Source organism: Engystomops pustulosus, chromosome 2 (genome assembly GCF_040894005.1).
Source record: "Engystomops pustulosus chromosome 2, aEngPut4.maternal, whole genome shotgun sequence".
Lineage (NCBI taxonomy): Eukaryota > Metazoa > Chordata > Amphibia > Anura > Leptodactylidae > Engystomops > Engystomops pustulosus.
The window spans coordinates 213,681,275-213,688,507 of record NC_092412.1 but is presented as its reverse complement, the minus strand read 5'-3'; positions in this window follow the sequence as shown (position 1 = coordinate 213,688,507).

The following is a 7,233-nucleotide window of genomic DNA, read 5'->3' as shown; positions in this document are numbered from 1 at the left end:
CTTGTTACCTTTCTTTAGCAAGGTCGGTTGGCGCGCGCGCAACGGGGTCGCAAATGTCATTAATATTGATTTTTTTTAATACGAGGAACTTTATTGCTATGGACAAATCGGAAAACAACAACATCCGGGTATCACGGCGCAGTGTCTATTTGGTTATTATTGTCTTTGTGGCTGGCGGCAGCTCGTGTGTCTGCCCCTGCTCCCGTGCAGGCTGCTAGTGGGCCTGCTGTCCGAGTGGCGGGGACAATGACAGTCGGGCAGGAGCGGCCGCAGCGAGGCGTGGCCCCATACACTCCCGCGCTGGAGATGTTCTAATTGTACAATACATGGTGTTTGTTTGTTATAATTCATCAATATTTACACTATTATTTAGTAGATGTTATATCACTGTGCCGTACAGTATCTTTTACATGATATTTCTTGTAAGGCAAGGAGTCTGTAATTTTGGAGAAGCAGCTTTTCCCAGTTAACATACGGTGATGTCACGGTGCAGGGGTGATACACACAGTGATGTCACAGTACTGGGATAATACACACGGTGATGTCACAGTACTGGGATAATACACACAGTGATGTCACAGTACTGGGATAATACACAGTGATGTCACAGTACTTGGATAAAACACATATTGTGATGTCACCGTACTTGGATAATACACATTGTGATGTCACAGTACTGGGATAATACACACGGTGATGTCACAGTACTGGGATAATACACACGGTGATGTCACAGTACTGGGATAATACACACAGTGATGTCACAGTACTGGGATAATACACAGTGATGTCACAGTACTTGGATAAAACACATATTGTGATGTCACCGTACTTGGATAATACACATTGTGATGTCACAGTACTGGGATAATACACACGGTGATGTCACAGTACTGGGATAATACACACGGTGATGTCACAGTACTTGGATAATACACACGGCGATGTCACAGTACTGGGATAATACACACGGTGATGTCACAGAACAGGGATAATACACACAGTGATGTCACAGAACAGGGATGATACACACAGTGATGTCACAGAACAGGGATGATACACACAATAATGCCAAACTCCAAAGATAATACACACAGCAATGTAACAGTACAGAGTAAATAAACACAGTGATGTCACAGTACTCCGACCATCCAAAATGTTGTGCAGTAAAGTCTCTATTGCTTGCAATTTTCAGATAAATGTAGCCATTTTATTTAAAGTTAAAAAAAAAAAAAACAAGAATAGCATAGAAAACACGGAGTCTTACATTAAGAGCAGTATTGTGTAACATGTTAGTCCATACTTGTGAAGTATGCAGAACCCTGGCCTTCCTATTTTCTTAGTTCCACCCTAACATTCATATATGACAGTGCACTTTTCCATATAGACTCCACCCTATTTAAGGTGCCGTACAGGAAATCATCTTTAACTACATGGTAGACTTACTACTATCACTAAACACTAGCTTTCGCTTTTCTTTAAAGACAAATGTATAGAATAGGAACAATTGGCACATTTTAGAACCGTTCTTAGGCTGTGTTCACACCTGACTTCTCTTTAGATCTGCAATTATTATCAAAATAGGGTTGAGATGTGATTTAAAATGGACCCTAAACATGACATGATAGTTTTTTGGATATACTTCACAAATACATATATAAACTATTTTATAAGAATTAATAAAAGTTGTATTTGAGCGTACACACTCACAACTTTTCCCTTCCCTCATCTCTTTCTTTTCCCTAACAAAGTAACTCCGTAAAAGGCACATGTTCTCAACAGAAAATTGCATATTGTGGTGCAGAAAACTAGATAGGAGGTGCAATGTATGATTATTATACTGCACCAGATTAATCAACCAGCATCAGACGGCACCACGGAGAACTGTCTAGTTCTACTCTAGCACTGGTCTAAAGACTGAGACATTAACCCCTACATGTACAATGATGTAATACTACCTCCCTGCGGAAAGATGCTTCCCTCAAATAGACGTACCATTGTGTTGGTCTTCTGGCACTGTCTCACAAATGGAGTCGGTGTCAGCTGTATATTACAGCTGACACTCCACTCTAACACCCACGATTAGAGATGCTTCTAGTCATTGGTAGTAACCCCTTACACTCCAAGAGCACATCGTGTAAGGGGGTTCTCCCTAGGAATCAAACCCCCTGTGCCGCATATCAGGGTATCTGATCCTCTTAAGGGCAGCCCCGAGCCTGCCAAGTGCTCAAAAAACCCTAAGAAAAGATGAAAACATCAGTACGATTACAAAAAAGTGATCAAAAAATGTTACGTGCAAGATAAGACAACTAAAAAAACAAACCTTCTTCCAAAAATAACCAGATATGTCAGTCGAAAACAAATTTCCGTTTTATATTTTAACTAAACACAAAAGATATAATACCAATATTCTAAACTAATTTGATGCACAATGTGTCACATGAAAACAATCTCAATATCCCATGATTTGTTAAACGTTCCATAGTTACAACCTCTTATAGTGACACAGGGCAGATTTGAAAAATGGGGCAGTGTCCTTGTGGCCAAAATAGTCCTGAAGGGGTTAATACATCTCCCCCGTTGTGTATTCAAGCAATGGATGTCATTCTCAAAAGAAGACCACTGTGCTTTGCAGTCATTGGGACAATGAATTAGATGGATTGAAGTAACAGATGCCATGAATGAGATCAATACTCTCCATCTGTTAACCATTCTAGTGCATCAGGTTTACTACCTACCTGTAATGTACCCCTCATGGGACTAGGGGCTAATTCAGAGGGTTAGAATATGCCCACAGTGATGGCAAGTTCTACTTCCTTTATCTCTTTCTGGATACTTGTGGGACAGAACTTTTGGGCGAGGGCGCACTGCAGGGACAGTTAGTTGCCATTTGAGTTCTCCACTTCTTAGACTTGGAACCAGGTATGTGCCTTTATGAAGTGACTAACCTGAAGTAATTTATAGCCAACGTGCAGTAGACGGAATATTCTGCTATGACTATGTACAAATGCCTGAAACCCATCATTGGGTTTTACCTTAAAGAGAAATTATCACCAGATTTTGCCCCCCCCCCCCCTAACAATGCCTGCTGATAAAGGGTTACAAGTCCTCCCCATATCACCTAAAATGAGCTGCCAGTGGGGCCCTGTACCTTAATTACAGACCTTTTTCTGATATGCAAATTAGCTTTTCTGACTCATCTCTGGCTGAGAGGAGAAGAGTCAGAGATACCAGTGAGCCACGCCCCATTATTGTGACTGACAGCTGTGTCTTTTCCAATCCCCGCTTTGCCTCTGCCTCTTTGCACTTAGGGACCGTCTGCTAATATTGAACTACAGACATATAAAGCTCTATGTACAAATGGGAAATATTGGGGTAGATTTACTTTCCCGGTCCTGTCGCGGTCCAGCGACGCGTTCTCTGTCGAGGATTCAGGTCTTCCGGCGATTCACTAAGGTAGTGCGACCGATGTCCACCAGGTGTCGCTGCTGCGCTGAAGTCCGTCAGAGTTCACTGGAGAACACCTTTCCTTGCTGGGTGCAGGTAAGCGCGTGTCAAGCGACCCTTTTTTTTAAAAATTCCTTGTTTTTTCCGAATTCATCGGGTTTTCCAACGGCCACGCCCCCCGCGTGCATGCCGGCGCCGGTGCGCCACTATCTGATCGCATGTGCCAAAAACCCGGGCCATTTTGGCGCTAACCGGAAAAATTCGGGAAACCCGACGAAAAAAAGTGATTCGGGCCCTTAGTAAATGACCCCCAATGTGTCAATTTTTTTGACACGGTGCCCTTTGTTACATTCATGACCTGTGACCAGTGACATCATCGCAGGTCTCTCAGCCTTCTAAGAGTAGTAAACTTTACCCCATGTTTGTGATTACATAAAATCACAGCAGCCTCCATGGAGGATGGAGAGGAGTAGAAGTCCATGGAGGCTGCTGTGACTTCATGTGATCAGATACATGCATGGGGTACAGTTTGCTATTATTAAGAAGCTAAAGGACCCGAGATGATGTCACTCTGGTCACATGACATGAACTGTGACCAGTAAGGAGGCATAAGGCATGCGGAGGAGTAGATGGGAGGGGCCGGCTGAGCAGGGCATGCCACCATCTGATGCCAGGTAATATAAGATAAAAGGTGATTTATGTGGATGTAAGCAAAACAAATTTTTTTTTTTACTACATTTTTAGCTAAAAGAACAGAGATAAGTGTTTATTAGATCTCTATAGGAACCTGTCACTGGCTGTATATGTGCAAATGTGGTGACAGGTTGCCTCTACAGGGGTATTCCAGGAATAAGCATAATTCATATGCAAATAGGTACTCAAAACATAAGCTAATGTGTAATTAGTTGTTATTTAAAATTTTGCTCCCCTTAGCAGAAAATGCTGGTGACATGCAATGTAATGAAGAATTAAAATGCCGCAATTCACTAAGATCGTGCGCCCGATATCCTGCATGTGTCGCTTCCCCTCTCGGGTCTGCGGGAGTTCACCTTCTTCTTCCTGGTGTATGCAGGTGCTTGGCTTGCGACACAAATTCAAAGTTAAATCCCGCGGTTTGTGCGAATCCGTTGGATCGTCTCACGGCCCGCCCCCCGATTTCTGTCACATGAAGGCCGGGCGCTGATGTGCCAAAATCCAATCGGCGCCATCCCCGAAAGATTGGAAAACCAGACGAAAATGCGGCCGCGGAACCCTTAGTAAATAAGCCCAACATTCACAACATAAGGCAGAAAACATGCTACAAAAAACTATGGGGCACATTTACTTACCAGGTTACCAAGTTCACTGAAAGTGCTCTTTTCGTGTGTAATGCACCGCGTGGCGATTCACTAAGATCGTGTGCCTGAAATTATGTTCACCATCTTTTTTTGTGGTGCACCTTTAACATAGGACGTGCAACACAATTTGAAAGTTAAATACGGCGCTCGGTACGAATTAGTCGGACAGTCCAACGGCACTCACCTTAATTCGTGTCGCATGGAAGCAGCGCAGCTACAAAAGAGTCAAATGTGACACAATAGCAGTGCAGACACTTCTTAAATACCAGTGCAAGCCGTTTTATCCATGAAGAACGTGAACAGTCTGACGTGCAGCACAAAGCCCTTAGTAAATGTGCCCCTATGTCTCCCACTAATTTCAATGGGACTTAGAGATGAGTGTTTTCTGTTTGTATGAGAAGGATATCTGCAGAGATTCCTCGGCTGTTTTGTGAAAATCACTGTAAACAATATGGTGTATAATAACATTATTCATAAATATAACTATTGCTAGTCACTTCCTTCAACATGCCAACCAATGCCGTCAGAGAGATGGGATAAACAGGTTATGTGACAATGACGATGCCCTTGTCTGGAGAGTGACTGAGTACTTGCATTGTACCTATCAATTCTCTATAATTGCCAGCTTGGGTTATATGTTTTTATTGGAGTGATCACAATAAAAGGACAAAGACAATGGGGCAGATTTAAGTGTCTATAAGTAAGACACAGTGCACAGTTAGACAAGCCTGTATTCTGCCGCAGCAGGTCTATTGAAGTCTGGATATGAAGTCTGGTGTATTTTACGACTGTCTAGTCCATGGGTAGGGGACCTATGGCACGCAAGCAAGATGTGGCTCTTTTAATGGCTGCATGTGGCACGCAGACAAATCTTTAATAAATAGTAATTAGAGCTATGTGTGGTGGCTACCTGTCTCCTGGAGGGGGGTGGAGTCACATGCTGTGGCGGCTACCTATCTCCTGGGGGTCATGTGCTGTGGCTACCTATCTCCTGTGGAGGGGGGGGGGTGTGCTATGGCGGCTACCTTTCTCCTGGGGTGGGGGTATGTGCTGTGGTGGCTACCTATCTTCGTGAAGGGGCATGTTCTGTGACGGCTACCTATCTCCTGGGGAGGGGGATGTGCTGTGGCGGCTACATTTCTCATGGGGTGGGGGCATGTGCTGTGGTGGCTACCCATCTTCATTAAGGGGCATGTCCTGTGATGGCTACCTATCTCCTGGGGAGGGAGGGGGTTGTGCTGTGGCGGCTACCTTTCTCCTGGAGTGGGGGCATGTGCTGTGGTGGCTACCTTTCTCCTGGGGTGGGGGCATGTTCTGTGGTGGCTACCTATCTTCGTGAAGGGGCATGTCTTGTGACGGCTACCTATCTCCTGGGGTGTGCTGTGGCGGCTACCTTTCTCCCTTTCTCCTGGGGTGGGGGCATGTGCTGTGGTGGCTACCTTTCTCCTGAGGTGGGGGCATGTTCTGTGGTGGCTACCTATCTTCGTGAAGGGGCATGCCTTGTGACGGCTACCTATCTCCTGGGGTGTGCTGTGGCGGCTACCTTTCTCCTGGGGTGGGGGCATGTGCTGTGGTGGCTACCTTTCTCCTGGGGTGGGGGCATGTTCTGTGGTGGCTACCTATCTTCGTGAAGGGGCATGTCTTGTGACGGCTACCTATCTCCTGGGGTGTGCTGTGGCGGCTACCTTTCTCCTGAGGCGGCTACCTAATAATAATAATCTTTATATATAGAAGCTTGGTATATATCTGGTGTTTGCCGGATAGCAGACGGGAGGAAGACTTAGGATGGTTTAGTAAAGGGGGACTTGACATTTTATGCACTTAATAAGTGTGAGGCTTACCTAAAGAGATGGGTTTTAGGAGCATGCTTGAAACATGATCCCTGGGGGGCATTCATTATAATAAGTTGCAAAAAGTTTTACACTTAGACTTTTTTTTATTTTTACACAAATTACGCCAGACTTCCTTCATAAACAGATACATCCAATATACTTTCTCCATAACTCAGCGTCTTCTGGATTAGTAATTCTACCTTTTCATATTCATGGTGCTGGGTTACTCAAAGAGGTCTATTTTATTTAATACCTTCCTGTGGTGTTTTATCACCAAATAAAGGTTTACATACGACAAAAGCCGTACACAGCCGTACACAACTGATACATTTTTTTATTCTCAATGGAAGACTGTTTAAAAAAAAAAGAAAAGAAGACTTGACTTCCATTGCAAAAAAATCATTAAAAAAATGATGATACATAGTATTTTGCAGTTTTCAGAGAAGTGCAGTCTTCATTACTGCAAAAAATAGCTCTGCAGTTGTAAACCTACCCTTAACTTTAGAACAGACGTCTATGAAGGTGTTAGATACAGATCTATCAATATACTTCTCAAATTGACCAAATGTGTAAAGACAACATACAACCAAAAGCAATTATTTTGGTAATTTTTAGAG